General features: G+C 34.2%; 1 protein-coding gene across 3 annotated transcripts in view; it reads left to right on the forward strand.

Annotated features, from left to right (window-relative positions):
* Positions 1 to 266: 266 nt before the first annotated feature.
* The window catches only part of LOC136829302 (uncharacterized), a 516,924-nt gene continuing 492,895 nt past the window's right edge, over positions 267 to 24,295 (forward strand). For all 3 annotated transcript variants that reach the window (XR_010850349.1, XM_067087659.1, XM_067087661.1), the window contains exons 1-2: positions 267 to 412; positions 4,219 to 4,297. The gene's annotated coding sequence lies outside the window, so the exon portion shown is untranslated. The remainder of the gene's footprint in view (positions 413 to 4,218; positions 4,298 to 24,295) is intronic.

Consider the following 24,295-nt stretch of genomic DNA (forward strand, 5'->3'; position numbering starts at 1 on the left):
TATTTATCCTAGGCATAATACTGTGGTATCACTTATTCGAAAGCCTTTGTTCAGTAACGATAATACCTCAATTAACGGTTTAAATGATTTTCAGTACAAAAATTATCTGCAGTTATGAAAAGGTATGTATTTATCACATGACTTTTTTTAAAATGATCACACTTCGGAGTTCATCATTTCGGAACGATATTCAAAACAAAGCAAAATAATACTTTCGAACAGCTGTTCTTGCTTCGCCATCCTGTATATGGGTTCCGAGGTGGGGGCTACCGGACTCGGTAAGTAGTTCCTTCTTGAACGTGGTGTTACGTAGTGGTGTTGCGTGTGCTCGTAGCCTTATTTGCTTATGTGTTGGGAACTCTTTCACTGGTGCTTTGTTAGCTTTAATGCTTGAAAAGAGGAACAACGAAACGTAAGTCTTATTATGAATGAAGCTTATTATTTATGGAATCAGCACTGGAACAATGGAGCTTAATATTTTTCCAAGAAAGCGGGACGGTTCGTAAGGTTGGCCTACCCATGAAGCATCAGGGTTGTTTTATGAAGCCAGCTGTTGCTGATAGACTTGGAAATTTCCGGCTCTTTGACAGTTTTCAGTGATAAAAAAGCGAATGGCTAACAATAGAAAGACACTTTAAAGTATAGGTTAAAGTTTTGAGGGGCCACTCGCTAGACCTATGACGTAAGTCAAGTGTCATGACGGCAAGGGAGTGAAGGGTTACCGGCGATCAGTGTGTTCATTGAAAGGCATTAAATTTTAAAATTGAACTTTATACATAGTAAATCCTTCACTGATGGAACTTCATCTCAAATAATCATGGAAAGCGTTTTGTTTTTTATGCACATAGGCCTATAGGCAGTGGTCTTGCAGTCATTCACCCCAGCCATGTTGACAGTGTGTGTAGTGGCTGGCTCTAAGTCACCAAACAAAAACTGAGGGCATCTTAAAACAAACATTTCGATATAAATTGAAGTTTCTTACAACTAGAAAAAGTTTTCATAATTCAGAAATATGATGCACAATTTGTTCCCACTTGGTATAGCTATACAGAAAATTTCAATAGTCTCACAATTTTTAAGGTGGTGAAAACATGGAGGTTAAAATAAATGCGAAAGTCATTTTTAGTATTTTAATAAAATTCATTATGAAAAAAAATCTTGAGTACAGTTCCTCTCTAGTTTCAACGACCCTTCTGTTATTGGGCTACACTCTGTATCATAACCTGTAAGTTTAGAAAGTTATATTATTAACACGAATAAAAATAAGAAACTTTGTATCAAACTCGAAAGGCACCGACTTTAACATGAGAACTATATAACTAAATGTAATGGCAATACACAAATATCCTTATTTACCAATGGAGAGTAAATCAGTCACGTTACAAATAGCGGTCGTCACTGCACTCAGGTAATCCTAACACCTACAGCAAACAAGGAAGGGACCCAATTAAAGACAGACCGACAAAAAAAAAATGTTCTCAAATAACAATATCAACATATATCAACTTTAAATCAATAACCCACCAGCGGAAAATAACACCATCCGTATAAAGAGCTATAACTGACCGATACCATCCAACTAGCACTCGCCGAACTGTACAAATAAATGGTAAACAATATTACTATGCATAGCCTAAAGCATGAAAACAGTTTAAGGTAACTTATCCTTACAGAGTTATTTTATTATTATTTTTAGGTCACGTCAGTACTTCTTTAACCTCGACTAAAAGACATTAATGGCCTTACCTTAGTTTAAGGGCGAAGCATGAATGGTTCAAGTGAAGGTTTTTCTGTCGGTTATTCGCTCCGTGCAGGATGCAAAGTCAAGAGGTGGGAGGGAGAAAGAGTGAACCCGTGTCTAGTGAAGAACCATCTCCAAACTCAGAACATAAACGTCAAGAGAATCCATTAGTAATAAAAAGGATCAGTTTCTCGGCACGTCTGTTAAGCCTCTTCATTGCACTCACGGTGTCAAACGGGTTGTACGAGTGAACCCTTCAGGTCAATATACCTGAAGAAGACTACTGTCCAAGTCCAAGTAGCAGAATCCACTGGTTTCCATTTCTCCGCTGTCTCACACGTTAGCTCGGGAACCAAAACAAAATATTAGTTCCTGGGAATTGCTTGTTTTGGTCCTCAAGACCACCCAACAAACAGATAAGGCCATTATGCATACGAACTTAAAATTACAAAAACCTGTAAAGATAATTTATCTAAAGTCATGCACAGAATAAACCAAAGAGAAAATTACCCCAAGCAAGCCAACACACAGAACTGTGTGAGAAAATATTACAGTGAGAAATTACAGAAAAATAAGTGTATCCAATAAAATAAATTACATTTATTTTTGTACAATAGCTTACTCTCTCCCCACCCGTATTGACAGTATGACACCTAGACCTATTTGTACGGAACAAAACTATGAAAATTATATTGTAGTAAATAAGACATCCCAATTTACACGGCATTAACAAAAAATGCAATTGCTAAATAGACGAAATCGTACGAGTGTGAAACAAGCGCATACGGTATCAGTAGTTTAACTTGTTTCTAGCTTGAGAAACTACCTTAAGAAACTGCCTCGCGTTTCTGTGTCCATTGTCTTTAAAACAAACGAACTCTGTTGTTTGTGCAAAGTAGGCCTATTGAAACAAGCAGATCCTTAAAGCACTGATGCAGTAATATATATATATATATATATATATATATATATATATATATATATATATATATATATATATGTTTATACACATGTACACGAAATAGACGTATCGTTTGTTTTTAAGCCAGTCGCACATCATAATCATTTGTATTCCATTTCCTTGCAAACCGATTTTTCATTTCGCCAGTTAAATTTTTTTTTTTTTCGTGTGGATTTTCCACGGAAACCGTTACGGTTATTGAAAGCTAACTAAGTTCTAGACAAGTTCATTGGTCGTATCACATTCCCATTTGTACATTGTGCTTTTTATTTTATTATTTTTTGTAACTTTTACACTATCCATAAAGGGAACACACATGCTGTCTATTAACATGTAAATCACTATACAGGTTACTGTGATAGTGAATGCGTAGATTTTTGCATAGTTGTAACGGATCGACTCAGTAGTTTATGGGAACAACTTCAAGATGGATTTGACTTGCATCTAAACGACCTTATCATCTGAGGTTAGTTGTCTTCTGCAAGTGATATTAGAAGATAGTATATTGTAACTTGCGGTATGTGTTTCGTCTTCAGAGAAATATTAGTTTACCAGTATTAGTGTACAAAAAAAAAATAACTAAGTACCACGCTATTGCCTTGGCCCAAAGAACTATTCAGACGTACGATTGTAGCTAAAGTGTAGCAGCCCCGCTGCCTTATAACTGCTGAACACGGGCCTGTTATTACGAGCTCAAGGGCCCTTGTGTCCGGATTATTATTATTATTTAGAAGAATGGTCTGTTTATCTTACATAGCTTCCGCAGCAGCATCATTAACGGAATACTCAAATATCAGTGTTTACAAAAAAGTGAGCTCGGAAGATTAGCCTTGTTTAATTTAATTTCTGGGAAAAAAAACCGGTTGGGAGATTTATAACATAGTTATCAAAGCGTGTAGGAAAAAAAAACGGTTTGGGGGTTTACAACATAGTTATCAAAGATAGCGTGTAGGAATGCAAGGCGATGTAGGTCTAGTTGGAAAGTGACTATAAGCATGATAAACATCATCATTGATTCTAACGTCGTGTGGCGCAAACGGCTTCTGTTCATTTCAGTTACTCGTGTCTGTTTAATGGTTAATCTCCTACAAGTTTCCACTTAACCAATAGACTAGGTCTGGGTATAACAACGTTTTTGTTGTGCGCTGGGCCCCAGATAATACCACCACGTACTGTTCCCAATTTCTTGGTTTGAATGACTGATAAACAGTAATTTGATAAGGATTATAAACGAAAAGGGGTAATAGTGTGATGATTAGGGAAAGATTTGTTTTTATTTCATGATAATTATGAGAGAGAGAGAGAGAGAGAGAGAGAGAGAGAGAGAGAGAGAGAGAGAGAGAGAGAGAATATGTATGAATCGCTGTGCCCAGTCTGCAGGCACTCCAATGCAATGTGGTATGGTTATAATGGGAAAAAATTGAAAGTGTTTCATTCTGTTTCTGCGTAATACTTAAAGATAAAAGACGATTTATTGTAAACTGATGCTCGATTAATGTTGGCAATTATACCTCAGGTAGCCATCGGTGACGGTTAAGTGGCAGCCATTTGAAGCATCATCGAAGGCCAGTACTCGAAGACAGCCGTCGCTGATGGTGAGTGTTAAAATCAAGATATTTAAAATTGTTATTATTGTAATGTTTTTGTAATAACAATTGTATGCATTATTTTTTTATGAAAAATGTGGGAAAATAGGTCTCCACACAAGGGTTTGTTGTAAAAGCCCCTTTGAATAAGACCTCATCACGGAATTACTGGCTTTGAACAGATCAAAGATATTTTTCTTACAGTGCAATTGGAGTTTCCAGCTACCTGTTTAATCTTTTATTTGTTAGATCGTATCAAACTTTCTTAAGGGATGTTTTTCTGGGTATCGTTTGATAGTGAGCCGGGACTGATTTTTAGTTTATTTGCTACGTGCCATAAACAGCTGCTGGGGACATGTTTTCACGGTCCCCTCTACAAAAAATAAAGGGGATACATGAGAGGGGAGAAAGCGATTATTGTATTTTTTTTAACACGTGGAGTGAAATAAGAATTCTAACAGCCAGGGAGGTTTCTGTGAATTTGGCTTTGGTATGAAAACCAAAGAAACTACTTTTTTTTTTTTAGACAACCCTAGCGATTTTGCACTTAACTGGTTCGAATAACGTGTTTAGCAAAGATGCGGAATTTTTCTACTCCGTGGTTTTAGACAAAAATAACTAATATATATATATATATATATATATATATATATATATATATATATATATATATATATATATATATATATATATATATATATATATATATATATATATATATATATATATATATATATATATATATATATATATATATATATATATATATATATATATATATATATATATATATATATATATATATATATATAATGGGTGCAGTTAGCGGAGTAGAGGATTTTTTTTTTATTCTTTAAAATGTTCAGCCCGTAATTCAAAGCTTTGTTACTGCTATCAAAAGAAAACAGGAGTATGTCATTAGTATTTTGATAATCTTTTCCACCGACTAGAGTCTTCGCATACTGTCTCTAACCCTGCCTCCGAACAGTTACTTCCGTGCAAGTAACTTAGTTGTTTATATCATATGGCCTCCTATGGTTAGCAGTTTCATTCCTTTTATGTTGTTAGACAGAAAGTTAACGCTTTTTGTAGCCATCTCTTCTAAGCAGATAACGTGAAGGTGGAAATGTTAGATCCATTAGATATTTTTAGTATTTCATTTCCCATGAGTGCATTTTTTTCCTCTTATTACCCAGCATTGAATTGATATTCTTGGAAATAATTTTTTTTCCTTTTGGTCGTAGAAGGAAGGGAATGTATTTGAACACAACGTCAACATATAACTATAGTGTGGACTCAAAAGGCTGAATAAATTCTGTTTTATCCACTAATCCCTTTTATCGTAGTTCCATATCTCTTCCGCCCCGCGTCTTTGGCCTTTGAAGTTGTTTACAGTAGTTTGTAGTCTTTTATGAGCATTGTTTCTTATCTTCTTAATATTCCGTATATTTTTGAAAGCTCAGTAATCGTGTTTGCTTTCCCCGTACTTCCTTTTTAGTACAGAATTTTCTCGTTACAACTTCATTCTTTATTCCTGTCTAGAAATAATGTTGAGCAACGCACCAAAATATGAATATCAAATTCCCACTAGGTTTATATATTTACACTTTAGTTGTTGTTCAACTCTTTTTCGTTGTCTTATTTACCTTTCCGAACAGCTTTCAAATTGATCTAATTTCACGATTTAATAATTTATTTATTTATCTATTTTTTGTGTTATCGCTGATACATAGAACACGACTCTTCTGCCCCGAGTTTAGACTTAAGTCCTTTACGTTTAACACTATTTAATGTAGCGAAATTTCCTCCTCATTATTAATGTGTCATCTTTATTTATATCTTATTTTTTTTTTCCTTCCAACCCCAAAGCCAATATGCCTTTTTCCCTTGCGTCTCTTTTATCTGACAAAATAATGTTTGCCGTTCTCGTCTTTCACCTTCTACGTAAATTATCCACTTTGATAAGACTTGTTATTTTCAGTTGCATACGTAGCCCTATTAAAGCTATATTTTGTAAAGAAACTAAGCAAATAATTTTTGTTTACCCAGTATGTTTTTCCTTATTCTCGATGTTTTTAACTACTTAAGAATTTCATCTGGTGTTTATTCGCATTCATTGGCTTCTATTCCTCAATTATTGGGGATAAAAGGAGGTTACATAAAGGCAACATATAAAAAGTTTAGATGCGAAAGTAAATGAGTAAATTATATTTTTAAAAGGTCATCTAATCTTACTTTACTAGTCCAAGATTTTTTACCCCATAAAACTCTAACAGCTGAAATGTTAATACTTAATAAATTTATTTTAATATATGTAGATATTGGAGTCCTCAAACTTCGAAATTTATTTAACGATAAGCCTTCTGTAAAGGTATATGAAAGTCTCATCCTTGATCCAGAGTTTAAAGCATAACAGTTGGTCTCTGTGAGATATATATATATATATATATATATATATATATATATATATATATATATATATATAATATATATATATATATATATATATATATAATATATATATATATATATATATATATTATACACATGTATGTTGTGTGTATATATATGTTATATATACTGTATATGTATGTATATTATATTAATATGTATGTATGCATGAATGTATGTACCCATCCAATCGCCTTCGCTTTTAAAAAAACTTATTTCATTTTTGATATTTTAAACACGGCCTGAGATAAGGTTTTTAGTTTTTGCATTCATAAAATATATTTTATCCTGCTCGATAGCGGCCGTAGAACAGATACAATAGATTATTGTTTTATTTCCTATAATAAGCTCCAAGTAATGTTGGCCATTTTGAATGGTGAGCATTCATATTAGCTCTACGAAACATCCAGTATTCCTCTCGCAGTTACTTCATAAAGGCTAGGCTCTCGTTATTCTGAGGCTCAGATAAAGGAACGAAAATGTTAGGGAGACACAAATAACGTATGTTGAAGGTGAAGCTCAGGTTACATTTAGAGTATGATTGGAAAGGTTGCATAGGGTAGGGTGACAGTTATCGAAGAGTGGGGGAGTGGATCAGTACATCTCACGACGTAGGTGACCGAGTCAGGGAAACAAGTAGCTTTTTATAGAAGAATTGCAGCGTGATATTTCATATTTACTGTACGATTAATGATAGCAGGGTGAAAGATGTCGGTATCTTCTGTACATTGTTTAGAGCAGTTCAGCTTTAAATCTTGTTCCTTTTCATATTCATCCCCGTAGGGGGCTAGTGCCGTCCGTCAGTGCACCTAAGCGCGGTGCACTGTAGGCATTGCTTGAGGTTCTTTGCAGCGTCCCTCCGGCCCATAGCTGCAACTCCTTTCATTCCTTTTACTGTACCTGTATTAATATTCTTTCTTCCATCTTACTTTCCACTCTCTTCTAACAATTGTTTCATAGTGCAATTGCGAGGTTTTCACCCTGTTACACTTTTGTAACCTTTTACTCACAGTTTTCGTTTCAGCGCTGATTGACCTTATAGGGCCCAGCGCTTGGTCTTCGGCCTAAATTGTATACTCCGTCTCTGTCTTTTCATATGCACAGCACTGTGACCAATTATCGTCACCGAGCTAGTCGCAACCTCTGTAAAATAGACACCTCCTTCAGGTTTTTTGCCATTTGCTGAAATTGCACATTGATGTCGTGGCTTCATTCATATTGTCAGTGTTGCTATAATTTAAATATCGTTGAACTATTTTTCTTACGGGTTAAAGTGATGTTCTCTTTCAATTTCATTTTTTCCCGTTTTCTGTCATTTTTTATTCTTGAACAGGCCGAAACCACGAACGTCGAAATAACTTTACACCATGCACCAGGCTTCAACATAGGTCAGGGACGGGTGAAGGTGAAATAAAAAAGTGAAAATGGATAAGAGAATGAAGCGTCAACACAAAGCCGTACAGAAAACCCCTTTAGTAAAACCAAAAGATTGCAAGAATCAATATCAGACAGAGAGTAGGAACATATTAAAGGCCAAATTTAGAGATGATTTCAGAATTGGTAAAAATAAAGATATTACATTTAACAGTGGTGGTAGTAAAGGTTACGACAGAAGCATTGCCCGAACTTAGACAAATAAATGACAACAGGATTCAAAAATTGAATATACCATCAAGATTAATTTTATTTCAGCCGCTAAATAGTCTGGATTGTTTAGGTATGTGTATACGTCATGACAAAGTATCTGGAGAATAGATGAACAGATCTGAATGAGGTAGCCTAAACGCAGTGTTTGGTTGAACAACTGTAATGGTTGTCGATGAACATTTGACGATTTGAAACTTGTAAATGAAATTCGCTAATCCAGCACTCCGATTAGGTCAACACATTTCATAATTTTTCTTGAAGACTATATCTATCAGAGGTTACACCTACACTTAAAATGTAAGATTTCTTGCTGCATCTGGTAATAATGGAAGTGTGCAATGTCTAAATGAATTATTATCATTAGACATAATTCCCTCGATAATACGCATAACAAAGGCGAATTGAATATTAGTCTAGAAAATACCCATACTCCACAGTAATTATAAAGAGAATTGCCAGCATACTATAATAGTTTAAAGTCTAGATAGAGGGAGGTCGTTTTGAAACTACAAAAGGTTAACTTTTCAAGTTAAAATTGTTTAACTTAAGGAAAAACATTTGGGTAGACATTCTAAAAAGTTTTCAGTGGTTAGGTAGGAAATACCATGATTCCCTTCTTAACTGATTATATTTTATTGTCGAAAAAATTTATTTATTAATTCTACACTACCCTTCCCGATAATTAGGAGCTAATATGGTTCTACACTTTCTGATAACGGCAGCATATTTGGCGCGGTAAAAGTATTTATTTAAATTGCGTACTGCCAAAGTTTAGGCATTTTACACAACACTAAGGTTGCGCTGAAATTATTCCTAAATGGCGAATTCGGTTTTTGAAATCACCCCTTTATCCTTAAAATGTACAGCTAATTTAGTTTGTTTTATAAAATAACTGTTTTTAAAACAGGCTTTATCTTTACTTCAAGTCAGGCACACTGGGTAGGAATAGGTTCAAGAGGGGGAAATTTTACTAAAATTGACCCGAACTTTTCAGTCCAAGATAGAATTTCATCAGCACTGCAGAGACACGAAATATATCAGTTTCTTTAAGGATCTCTCTCTCTCTCTCTCTCTCTCTCTCTCTCTCTCTCTCTCTCTCTCTCTCTCTCTCTCTCTCTCAGTATAAGTTATGGATATTATTATTACGTGTGAATTAATCCTCCTTGCTGTCCATCTATATGGAAGATAATTTTCAAATGCTGCAGTAGGTGTTGTTATGAACTACTTATATTCGTATAAAGTAAAGAGTACAACCGTTTTTTCGCCTTTCCGAAATAACAGCTAAGAAAACCAGCAGTCTGACTTATCATTTTCAGTAATATTACTGGAAATTCAACTTATTCAAGAGTCTGAGAAATCAAAATATTTGCAAACTAAAAATATAACTTCCTCTCTTTGATGATATTTGTATGCCCTAAGATACCTTTAAAGTTGTTAGTTGTTAAATCGAAAGTCTTCAGTGAATCGCCAGATTTGCTAATGGAACCGGTGGTACTGCTGCCTCTCCAATAGGAACCGTTCCACTGAATGCCGAGGAAGTAAACAACGTTGGTTAATTAGTGAGCCGAATGACAAGAGCATGTTGTGTTGTGCATTGGTTGGAATTTCGAATTTCTGGATCTGACTGGAGTGAAAACGTCTTTGTTGGTGTATTTTCCTTCACTGGAGTTTACCAGATAGAAGTTAGAGTCATAATAATTTTGAAAAAGTTTTCCCAGATGAGAAGGGATTAAGTAACGATGCTCCTGTCATTCTCGCTAAGAGTACTAAGATGTTGGTCTTGAATCATTTGACCTATGTTTTGATGTGCAACAAAAAAGCAGTGACTCGCTTATATACTCTTACAAACATAGTTATTCATAAAGCAATCATTACAGGCTAGCTTCATTTGATTCCACTGCTTCCAGTGATTTAATTCGACATAAGTCAGTCACTTTTAAATTTCGTGAGTAAGTTGTGGGAAATGATTTGCTTTCCCTTTTGAACAGTTCTTCGAGCGCCTAGCAGTAGAGAACGAATAAGTAATGTGGGGTTTTTAGGGGTCCTTTATTTATTGTGTTTGGTGTTCAACTAGGGATTGTTCTGCAACAATAGCTGTTTTTAGTCCTTACTAATGCCAAATTGTTGTTCTCTGAGGAAAGATAGTACATTATTCAGATGATGTTAGGCAAAGTAGAGGCTAGCCTTAGCGGTAGCATGGAGCAAATTAGTAATCAGCGGTGAAGACTTTTGGGTTATAAGGATGACTTTTGAGCCAGTTGCTTCAATTTTTTAATCAAGGTTGGAATACTATTCTCTCACCTTGGTGTACGTCCGTAATAAAACTGATACATTTATCATCTTCGGAAAATTGTTTGAAGGCTTCCTTTTCTTACAGTGCACATAATGCACGTTGTCGTCGAAGATTGACTGATTGGACCAGTCGGCAGGAAACTTCTAGTAGTGCTTCTTGTAACAGTACCACTCGCTTATGCATCAGTCCATTTTTTTTTTTTTTTTTTTAGTGTATGGTACTAAATACCGAAATTTGCATTTTTTAATAGATGCTGTAATGTTACTTTCACGCGAATTGCTAGTTTGTCTTCATGCTTTGCAATTCAGCGGTAGATACAGACCTTGTCTAAGGAAAATGTCACCAAGAATAATTATTCCTAGCTATTCACGTAAGCTGTCTTCGTTCCGGCGATTTCAGAAGTTTTTAACACCTGTGATTAACGTCCAGGACTCCCATGAGATCGCTGGCCCGTTGGACTGTGGAAGTCTCCCTGAGGATGTCTTGCGCTTGGAACTTCAGAAGTTCAAGCGAAGTTGCAATGCATTACTACTCTAATGCTATTCTCCTTGCATTTTAATACATTTTTATTTTTTTATTAATTTATTAAATTGTTTTTTCTTTTTAATGTGAGACATCTTTCTATATTTCCCTTTACCTTCTCTCCTATATTTCCCTTTACCTTCTCTCACTTCCTAATGAGCACCATATTCTTTGGAAGCTTGAATTTCAAGTCAGAGGCCCATGTGGGCTTGTTCCATATGAATAGGGTTCATCGTCTGAATAATAATAATAATAATAATAATAATAATACTTCTAAAATAACCTAGAATAAGCTTCTTATTAAAACGTGGACTCCGAATCTCAGACGGAACATCCAGAACACCTTAGTATGGATTTTCCCGTAACAATTCTTTCGCCAATTGCGGATGAAATTTCAAGCGAATTAGGCGCCATCGAGGTGTGTGATAGACCGATGGAAGAGAAAGGAGAAGTAAACACGTTTACGGAAGCCGCTTCCCTCCACCTGTCGCCGATTATGCTAATGAAATTCCAGACCGGTTGTTCTTTGTTTACACCTCCGATGAATTCGGCGGAAGCGTGATCAAGAGCTGTAGCTTAGGGAGGAAATAGATTAGCAAGACGGTGGAGGAAGCCGCCCACCCCTTTTGCACGGCCAATTGGGAAATGTGATCATCGCTTTGTAAACAGGGGAAGGCACAAATGAAATTATATACATATATATATATATATATATATATATATATATATATATATATATATATATATATATATATATATACATATAATATTATATATGTACACATATGTGTATATATATATATATATATATATATATATATATATATATATATATATACTGAATTGATATATTATATATATATACTGAAATAAAACCCATGGGTAACATACATCTTTTATTTTTACTTGCAAATTTATATCTTTATATTTTTAGAAGCAAAAAGTTGAATGAGCCTTTGGGGAGGTAGTGCTGTCAGTGCACCCCAAGAGGTGCTCTGTAGGCATTACTGAAGGGTCCTTACGGCACCCACTTTTTAAAGCTTCATTTGTTTAGTCTTGCTGTCTAACGTCTCTTAACAATTAATTCTTAGTGCAACTGTGGTAGTTTTTCCCAAATCCCCCTTTAGGTCCTCGTACTTCATGTTATTTATTTTCTGGACCCCTATATCTTGCTCTCCAACCACTCCAACCACTCCAACTCCCCTTTGCAACTCCCCTTAAGCGGTGAATGGCAGAAAGTACCCCAGTCCTAAGTTCACAGTAAGTTGAATGAATATACCATTAAGCCGAAGAGAAGAATGTAATGAGGGAATACACAGGTAACAAGATGGAAGCTGTCATGGGGGCACAGACTGGCAGTGATGATGGGATCCCATTCAGATATTCTCTGAAGATCGAAGTTAATGGATGATGAAAGAGACTTCGATTTATTGGGTAAACGATGGTTGGCAGACGAAGGAAGAGAAAAATTAGGACTGGCTGTAAAATGTAAATAAGGAATACAAGACGTTGATCCAAGAGGGTTTATGAATAACGAAATTTTGACTATATGAGAACATATACTGAAGGAACGCAATTATCAATAGGAAAGGTGCGCAAGTGGCCCTATTAACAACGCGAAATATAGAGAGCAATTGAGTGATAAACTAGAATATTGTTTATTAAGGGAAGAATGAAATGCACAACTAAGAAGTATAGCCAAACTAACCTTATACCAAGGAATCACGGAGGCCTGCTTGTAAGGCAGCCGAACCTAGGCAGTGTAAAATAAAATTAAAATATTTATTATATCTTGAATATGAGAAGCTATATTGTCCGGTATAGTGAATTTTGTTCGTTTTCCATTAATAACTCGAATATACCCTCATGCCATTTTCATCAGGTGTAAATTTACTTCATTACATTTCTCTCCCTAACAAAAAACAGAAAATGATGGAATAAATCATAAGGTACCTATATGTGAATGAAAATACAAACAGTACTTGAAAACTAAAAGCTGGCGTAATGGTGAATGAAAATGATTGTCCCCATTATAGAATTAGCCTTCAGTGAAAACGAACGAAAGAAAAAAAAAAAAAATCGTGTAAATGACAGATGAGGACTCATAGTAATAGATAACAATAAACAGCATCCATTACAGCCAGCCTGAATTACACCTAGGACGTGGGGCTCAACGCAAACAAGACATGGCACAGCGTGGCTCAGCTGGGAGGTCCCTAATTCCTTGGGAATATTCAAGCTCCAATTTACTAAAGCGATTCTCACACAGCTGTAGAATTCAAGTCGTTTTTGTATTATAAAAGATACGCTTATTTTATTGTGGGAGTAGACGAATAGCATGGTAAAAAAATAAAAGACTGCTTACACAGATGTACACATAAGCACTCACAAACTTATAGTAAATATATATATATATATATATATATATATATATATATATATATATATATATATATATACAGTAACTTTATCACTTTTACAATTGTTTTGTGCATTAATACAATTAATAACAGGACGATGAGGAGTATTAGTCCTAGTAAGCTTGTAACTTTTCTCGAATAAATATCTCCACTAGAAGCCATCCAGTTTAAATGAGGTCCTGTTAATAATAAATAAATATATATATATATATATATATATATATATATATATATATATATATATATATATATGTGTGTGTGTAATTGTAATTACACACACTACGTTTTGGGTGCTGCACCGTCACATCTATATGTCCTCGTTATTGCCTACTGGTGTAAGGCCAATGGGGACTAGGTATACTTGCAGAGAAAATGCCCAGAAAATTTTCCATTTCATTGTCCAAAAATACCCTTTTGCAAAATACTGGCGAGTCTTGCACAATAACGGGATGAATATCAGAGGAAACGCGATTTTTTAAATGCAAAACTTAACAAAGAGGGAAGCTTCACTGCCAATTCGTAGACCAAGGCACATGGAAACATGAAAAAGACTGGTCATTTAATAAATATGCATATATACAAAAGGGGCTTGTTAAGATTTTATATGCATTTCTGCACACGTATTGTGGTTAGGTTTGATATAAAGATTTCCAGGTTCAATCGCTTCAGCCAGGCCTTAACTAATCCCATAACGGAAGATTGTTTTCCATTAATCCTTCTCCAAATCTGTGTGGACCATTTATGCAAACAAGAGAGCTCTTCATAGCGCACACAGAACACGCAAGGTATACTTTATATATATATGTATGTATGAATATATGTATGTATGTAAATAACACCCGTGAATGTTATAATTACGCATATTGAGCAGCAAATGTCAGTTATAATCGAATTCACATTACCTTGGGAATAACTTACTCCTAAGGACAATTGAGTATGTATATATATATATATATATATATATATATATATATATATATATATATATATATATATATATATACATATATATATGTATATATAATATATATGTAATATATATATACAGTATATATATATAGATATATAATATATATATATATATATATATATATATATATATATGTGTGTGTGTGTGTGTGTGTGTGTGTATACAGTATATGTGTTTGTGTGTGAGTACATATATATATATATATATATATATATATATATATATATATATATATATATATATATATATAAATAATATATATATATACACATACATATATGTTACACATGCACATGTTTTTCTCTATGTAAAGAAATACCAAGTGAAACGCTAATAATTTACACAAGATAAAGGATATTGATTCCTTTCGTAACATATGTATCAGAACAGTGTATCCTACCCAGAACCCATATCTGGATTAGGTCAAAAGATGGAAGATGAAAATGAAAAAGTCTTGAAAAGGAACTGGCTCTGTGCCCAGCTGTTCTGCTAGAATGATATTTTGAAAGGAAAAAAAAATAATAATAATAATAATAAGAGATGGGGGGGGGCGTTGTATGCCGGGAATACAGCTTGTTATCCAAAATTCAATAGTTCTTTTTTAAAAGGAAAACTAATATGACACCGATTTCCATTTTTCTGGAATTCAAAGAGATTCGGGGAAGACAGCGATTTTTATTTTTTTAAATGCAAACTAATATGACACCGATTTCCATTTTTTGAATTCAAAGAGATTCAGGAAAGTCACTGATTGTTATTCGGTTTAACATTCCGACGGAAATAAGAAGGAAAACTAAAGTCATTCGGGAGTCTGCATCATGATAATAAAGAATGAAAATACAGAAAAGTCAATAAAATTTGTTAGTTACTGGCTACATAAAATAAAAAGCTTGAGCCAAAAAATGGGGAATTTTTTTTTTTTTTGTGCCTCCACGTAGAGAAAGAGAAGGAAGGAAAATTGATTCCATTTTGTATCTTGAAGCTAACGAGAGAGAGAGAATACGTAGTATGTTAATCACTGTCCTTTCCTGTGTAATAATTTCTGCTGCACAGTAACGCATTGGAATAGATTAGGCACTAACTCATTTAGTCTGCTATAAAAACGAATGGCTAGCGATATCACTAACGAACATATTTCCTCAGCCTGCCGCTTACGAACCTCTCTCTCTCTCTCGCTCCGTGGGATATTTTTCCTCTCTCCTTCTGATTCTGCTTCAGTCTGACCTGTCCGTTTTTCTCCTTCAGTAGTAATGCCAGCAGATGTGGAAGACCTTAAACTCCAAAAGTTAAAACTCTGTTCCTTTTCTGTCTTTACTTCAAAATTCTCTCTCTCTCTCTCTCTCTCTCTCTCTCTCTCTCTCTCTCTCTCTCTCTCTCTCTCTCTCTCTCCTCCAAAGGCAGTTAACCTATGTGAATGATGTACCATCTTAGACCTTTATTTTGCTAAAGTATAATGCAGTACATATATAATATCCTTGTACAGTCCATTTAAATTGTATAATGTTCAAACGATTTCTTGTTCGGTAAATATGTAAATCACGTTTTGTGTGTAATGTATTCAGTTATGAGTCTTATTCAGGTGTTCATCAATTTAATTATTGTTTCATGGAATTAATTTCAGTTGTGTATTATCCATTTTCCTTTCAATGGCTAAAATGTGGCACTGGTGAAAATAACAATATACAGTCTGCAGAATGGAATACGTTATCCTTCGAAAGTGTAGCAAAGTAATTGTATTGTAAAGTAATTCTCATTGTGAACCTATTTCGCTCTTCACTTTAGGTGTATTATCGCTTTAACTCTGCATTGCATCTGCCATTCAGGCAGACGTGGCCTGTCCTACTCTGACCCAGCCAAGATAAGCCTGCAGGTCTTATGTCTGTCATGTTAATGCATATTCTCAGTGTTTACACCCAGCATCCCGTCTTTTCTCGTTTAATTTACATTTACATCCTCGCTAATTCAAGGCAGATACGCTGTTGTGATACAAACGTCCCCTTCAAGAGCAAAAAAATAATTGCAGTTACAGTATTATTCACGAATGATTCATCTTTAACAACTAGATAACTGGATGGAAAGAGAAATTTTTATCAAGTGTGGTTATCAGAATAACAGAAAATAGGGGAGGTTGTTAAGCTCAGCGGATATCAATTAGTGATGATAAAACATGATAAAACTGCTCTTTATAATTAATAGAAGTTTTAAATTATGGTTATTCACTTTGCCACTGTATGTTAGGTTATATTTTTTCACATTTCCGTTAATACTGTATTCTACCATGCGTTGTAACATAGACAAATAACCCCACTTTCACAGGAATTCTACGCAGCTAAGTTTAAATAAGGAACATTTATCAGCTTGTTTTAAGAGAATTGCGCCTACTCCCAAAAAATATAATTTCTGAAGTAGTCGCTGAAGAATCTATATATATATATATATATATATATATATATATATATATATATATATATATATATATATATATATATATATATATAAATGTATATTATGTGTATATAATATATATATATATATATATATATATATATATATATGTTATAAATATATTTATGTATGTGTATATATATGTATATATATATATATATATATATATATATATATATATATATATATATATATATATATATATATATTTACATACACACACACACCCACGCACACCACCATGCACCTTCTTCCTCTTAGCAGAGGATGTTTGCAGTTTTAATCCATTGGGTTATCAGCAAGTATTAGGTGAGGGTGTGGTTGCTAGCCCCACGCCTAGCTGTACAATGATTTCAAGGTGTCTTGTAATTCCTGATGTCCACCTATTCAGTTACTGACAAGGCTCAGCACTGTAGTGAGTGTCCTGCATTTGATTGAGTATAGGATACTAATTAGAGATCCTATCTGAATTGAATGCAGTGCGACCTTAGGCCAACAGATGGAAGGCTTAGTGTAAAGTTCAGAATGCTTTTAGAAGTGATTTTTGAGGACATACAGAAGGTGGTTACGAGGTTGAAGAAGGGTAATATACGAGGAGTAGGTGGGGTTACAAGTAAAATACTTTGGTGCGGTGGCGATGATTTGATTGAGTAGTTGACTAAAGCTTTTAACGTTTGTCTGGATGAGGACAACGTTGTAAAGGAGTTTGTGACAGGAATATTTGTTTCAATTTTTAAAGATGAGTTGTTAGAGACGATTGGAAGAATGTTACTGAGTATACCATTAAAGGTGTCTGGTACGATTTGTCAAAAACAGGTGACAGAACGACTCCTAGGGAAAGAAGAGTGGGTTTAGTAAAGGTGTGGGGATCGGATGTTTGTTATGGTAAAATTATGTGAGAAGGTTGGAAGTAATGGGAGAAACCTTGTATGTGGCATGCACTGACATTGTAAAAGCTTATGATGAATCATTAAATATGCTAATTTGGGGGTATTGAAAATATATGGCATCATAGAGGAGCTATTGAGACGTACAATAAGTATTAGAATGTACGTGAAGTGTGATTTAGATTATATAAGATGCAGAGTGGGTGATTTAGGGTAAAAGTGGATCTGAGACAAGGGTGTGTTACATGATGGAGTGGTGGAAGAAGTCAGAGAAAGGACAGACAGAGGTACAGCTGCAGGATGAAAAGGAGAAAGTAGTCAATGGAATATAGAATAGTTGATGTTTGCAAATGATACAGTGCTGATTAAGGATGTGAAAAGAAAATGTAGAAACTAGTAAGTACGCTAGAAAGTGTTTGCAAGGGGAACAACCCGAGAGCAAATGTTAGCAAGAGTGAAGTTTTGAAGGTAAACGGAAACTTGAAAGATGGAGAAATGAGTGGGAGAATCAAAGGGGTTGGCTAGTATTAATTGTTTAGGATTCAGTATGATGGATGACAGTAGGAGTAGAGAAAGTGAGAGTCACAGAATTTCTGAGACAAGAATGATAAGTGGGTGAGGGTAAAAGATCGGGGGACTTGAGTCTGTGAAAGCCAAAGTTTGAATTTATGGAGGGATTGTTGAGCCAGTGCTCCCTTATGCAAATGAAGTGTGGATCTTTATTGCGAATGAACATAAAAATAGCTTGACCTGTTGAGATGAACTGTTTACTAACAAATGCGACATAATAAGAACTGATGGGGTGAAAATATTGAGATAGGTAGAAGAGGAAAAAGGTTGGATCTCTGTATTCTGAGAAGGTTTGGTCGTCTGGAGAGAATCAAAGATAATAGGATGATTCTAGAAGCCCACATAAAACTGAACTGTATTGCAGTGTCAATTTTTGAGTTTCCAGTACCAATTGGGTACATATCTACCTCACATATATTTTCCATGTGGGAAAGGGTCCATAGTTTTAACCGTAACATTATAACGAGGGTTTTATTTTTTCTAATCCTCATATAAATTTATTAGATTGATATGTATATTTCTGAAGAACAGCTTCGTCTGAAGAATAGTTTCGTTATATCAGGTTTCCTTTTATACCTCTGCCAAACTATACCAAAGACTTGAATTATTGCATCGTCAATCCTTTGATAGCCTTTGCTTTTGTTCATGTAATGACTCCCTTTGTTGGAACGTCATCTGTTGAATGTGTCTTCCCTTTCGCCTTTGAAAAATTAATCAGCATTCAGTGATTTGGAACTTATGCGTGCCTTCTTTCTTTGAGTGCATGAATGGGTGTTCATCATTACTGAAAGAGCGGAACAAGAGATGATACAGATATATATATATATATATATAATTATATATATATATATATATATATATATATATATATATATATATATATATATATATATATTATTATTTATATTATATATTATTATGTATATATCGTTGACCAGTGTAGTTAGATGGTTTGATTAAGTGGAGAGAATAGAGCATGATAGATTTATAAAGCAGTATATAATTTTCGAATATTATGTGGAGTGCTGAGAGGGAGACCTAGAAAATACTGGATTAACCTTCCATTTAGGTGTATGCTGCTTCAAGTAATGCGGAATTTTGTACACATGAATATCATCCAAAACTCTACCATTAAAGTATGAATGTAGCAGTGATAATTTCCTGATCGTTTTTCAGGAGCCGCCACCTATTAATTGGACAGGTTAATTTTAAGAGAATATATAGATAAATATATGTGTATATATATATTTATATAATTAATATATATATATATATATATACAATATATATATATATATATATATATACAATATATATATATATATATATATATATATATATATATATATATATATATATACAATATATATATATATATATATATATATATATATATATATATATATATATATATATATATATACAAAAACCAGAGCGCAATTACGTATTTGATAGTGGGTCGCTATTAGGGTGAAAAAACACGGGTAAAAACCTTATGGATCCAGTAAGAGGGAAGAGATGCATATGTGAACTTGATATCCCGGAGATTACTTAGAAAGGTTCAAAGTGTACGTCTAAGATTTCAGATAAAATATGAGGACGTGGAGGTCAGGAAGATTTCTCACGGTAACGATGCATACGACTTTGACATGGGAGAAAGTTGGCTCGCAAAGGTGGTGAAAGTTATAAGATTTATATGAAGAGATTGTTAGCTGGAGATAATGGCTCATTATTATCGTTTGTGGGAAATTCCTGTGTAAACTTACCAAAATTGCCATTGGCTCAGCAGAATGAACTAATTACGTGTAGTGAGAGGAAAGTAGAGGAAGAGACGTGGCTGCCTGGAGAATGAAATGGAAGGGGAAGACGGGGTTGGGTACGCTTTATAGTGAGTGAAATTATTGTAATAATTATAACGTTGTGGACTTTTATAAGATTCCACACGTATGTAGCAAAGTGGATTAGAGATGAAACGCAAGTATAAATAAATATGTAACAAATACATAGAGTAAGTAATAAATAAAAAGAAGAATATGATAAAACCCATCCCCGTTCTGTTAGAGGTCGAAATGTGAGAATAATTTAAAAAAAAGTCAATGTAACTCGTATATAGGCTTACAGAAATTAATATTTTATACAACAGTTGAGCGTATGAAGACGAGATTCATTGGGATAGCAGAAACTTAAAAAAAAAAAAAATCAAAGGCGTGAGGGGAGATGTCAAATGGAGCATGTAGTTGTTTCAAGTAGAGTGATAAACATATTCTCTGAAAGGTGAAAAGTTTGCAGTGTGAAATGTGCTTCAAGGCTTAAAAAAATAAATTATTGACGAGATGGTTATTATTACAAAGTATTTTTCGACTTTTTTATGCGTAAAATGAAATGTGTGATTTTTAATCTAAAAAGCTTATCCATTCTTCACAGCAGCGTAACATTAAAAAAGAAATTTATTTTGCCTGCAGGATTTCGTCCCTCTTGGACTGTCACTTGAGTAGTAACGCTCCTTGCCAACCTTTGTAAAGTCTCTCAAGATGGAATATGTTTTTTATGTAAGGCTTAAAGCCCAAACTTTTTGGTGCGAGTTCATACAAAACACATTTTTGGGAGGAAATCGTACCAAGATTCCTCTTCTGGAATTTCGCAAGGTCGTTTTCTCTACTCCATATCCCGATCCAGGGTTTTCTCCCATATTTCTTATTGCCTCGAATTTATAAACGAAGAACAAATTTATTCACACGAAGCTTTCGGGTTTAAACACAGCTCGCCACGAACTGCAGGTAGCCAGTTAGTTTTCCTTTTTAAATTGTTTTAAGAACTGCCTAGCCTATATTATGTGCGTCCTTAGCGCACATCACTCGTTTCCTGAAACTTCTCTTCTTGTGGTATTTTTATCCTAAAATTCTATTTGTTTTAGCTATTTTTATCTTGGTTTTGCTGTAAATCTTTTTTATTGTTTTGTTAATTTACCTTTTTTTTTATAAATCTTGTGATTAACGACATTGTTGGAAAACTGCCTTCGCCTTTTACGCCTTTATCATAATTTATGTTTGATGTGATTTTATATCAATATAGAATGATAGATTCAGTTTGTAAACAGAGAGGTTCACGTGAATGGACTGGGTAAATGAAAGTTTTAAAGAATGTAGTTGCACGTATTATAGTTTATTGCTAGATATTGGCAAAAAATGATAACTCAAACTTTCCGAAATACATAGTAGTTAAAGAGAAGGAAAAACAAATGAAAGATAGATTAAGAAATGGTCAAATACAAAGAATAACATATATCTGGAAAGGTGACCATGAGCAAAATATAGAATTATATCATACACAATTTAACAAATGCAATAACGAAAGGCGAAGTTGTATTTATTGACAGAAATCTAAATTGGAGAAAGACTTGGAATATGACTGACTGGTTGACCATTTATCATTCCAAGTTTATGTTCCAGTTCCGTATTTAAGTACCAATTCCGTATCCCTCTCCCTCTGTAAACAAAATCTACAGCTATTCAAGGGCATTCATAAGTCAACAACGCCAGAGAATGTAATGGTAAATCCATTATCGATAAAATCATAAAAAAAAAATATATGACTTTCCTCTTGGCATCCTGACATGACTACTTCCTCGGCTCGTGGCTCCTGAGGATACCTTTGGGAAACATCAGCTGTCCGTGTTCGATTAGTCCTCCGACTTGACGTCATCATAAAACGACCGTCTTCCATTCAGTCGTTTTTCCCAAAACGTTACATGGCTAACAGAGTTTGTGTTTTGTCATTTTACTCTACACAACGGGTATACAAGGCACGTCTGTATGTATGTATGTAGGTATATACATATATATGTGTGTGTGTGTGTAGTGTGTATGTGTGTATGTGTGTATATATATATATATATATATATATATATATATATATATATATATATATATATATATATATGTGTGTGTGTGTGTGTGTGTGTGTGTGTGTGTGTGTGTGTGTGAGTGTGTGTGATCCTTTTCAATTGGGGATGAAGTTGCTATCATCAAGGAATTTATTCGTCGTCGACGTCAGTAACTCATTTTCGGCACTGCATAGCGATCGATTTACTACCAGTTGAAGTGTGATTATGAAATTGAGATAAAAATATTCTGACTTCTATTAAAATGGGGTGGGGCGGCGACAAAGACGACATAAAAAGGATAGATGATTCCTGTCAAGCTCATATGAAAATTTTAAAAGAAGGCCCAACTCATGAAAGTCCGAGAGTAACACCAACTTTATGGGACTTCCAGTCATGTAAATATCGGTTTCGTTTATATTCCAGTCCCCTTTTTAGTTTTCTGTAAAAGAAAACTATTCTGCCGGCTTTGTCTGTCCGTCTGCACTTTATTCTGTTCGCACTTTTTCTGTCCGCTCTCAGATCTTAAAAGCTACTGAGGCTGGAGGGCTGCAAATTGGTGAGTCGATCATCCACCCTCCAGTCATCAAACATACCAAATTGCATCCTTCTAACCTCAGTAGTTTTAATTTTATTTAAGGTTAAAGTCAGCCATAATAATGCTCCTTGCAACGGTATAGGACAGGCCACCACTGGGCCGTGGTTAAAGTTTCATGGGCTGCGGCTCATACAGCATTGCACCGAGACCATCTAAAGATAGATTTATTTTCGGCGGCCTTGATTATACGCTGTACAGAAAACTCGATTGCGCTGAAGAAACTTTGGCGCTTTTTTTTTTTTTTTTTTGCCCAGTCTTGGAAGATCTGCTGCTTGAAGAAGAAATTTTTACATTTTAATCTATGTTACTCTTAACAGTCGGGAGAGAGAAGAAAAAGCATTAAATTTATGACCTTTCGTATGCAATCTTTTAGTTACAAAGTGTATAGGAAATCCCTTGTATGAAAATTGTTTTAGCTAACAAGTTTATGTTAATAACATGAAACTCCTCAGGCAAAAGACCTTTTACTCATAATGACATTAACTAATCTTTTAATTCCAAACAAGGTTACTGTTTTCACAAATCATCAACAAATTCTTATTTATATATATATATATATATATATATATATATATATATATATATATATATATATATATATATATATGTATACACATATATATATATATATATACACACACACATATATATATATATATTCATATGTATATGTATGTACTGTATATATGTGTGTGTGTGCGTGCATACGAGAAAAATAATTCCAGTGGGTTTACCTGTGGTATAAGAACACTCAGGTTTCAGAGTTATAGTACGCTCTTTGGGGAAATTACTATCCTGTGTCGTGCTTTGTTTTTATTTTTAGTCATAGTTTGATATGGTGTGAATAGGTATAATTTGAACGGTTTTATAATCTGAAAGCATTTTACGATTATGTATTACCGGCAGTGCCTTGAAAACCTAATTTTACCTTTTTGAAATGATAATATAAAGCTCATTATTTTCATTGCTTTAAATCCACTCCAGGACGTTTTCTGTTTAAACGCAGACGATAAAATACTTTCCTGCATTTCGACGATAGAATTTTTAAACGTCCCTTTTACTTTTTCCCATTTATTCCATCCTGGAAAGTATTCCATTGAAGCGAATTGCAAAGACAATTAGATTACGCGTGTCGGCTGCCCAAAAAATGAATCAGATTATTTACAGAATCGAACTTTTTTATGCTAATCAAATTAGAACCAATTAAAACAGGAGTGGTACCTTTCCGTAATATGGGATATAGGCTGCGCCTTACGGCTGCTATGTGGCGCTGTCTCATTTTTCAGTTCTGTTACTAAGCTAGGCTATTGTGGAGAGATAATTC

Source organism: Macrobrachium rosenbergii, chromosome 44 (assembly GCF_040412425.1).
Source record: "Macrobrachium rosenbergii isolate ZJJX-2024 chromosome 44, ASM4041242v1, whole genome shotgun sequence".
NCBI classification, from domain to species: domain Eukaryota; kingdom Metazoa; phylum Arthropoda; class Malacostraca; order Decapoda; family Palaemonidae; genus Macrobrachium; species Macrobrachium rosenbergii.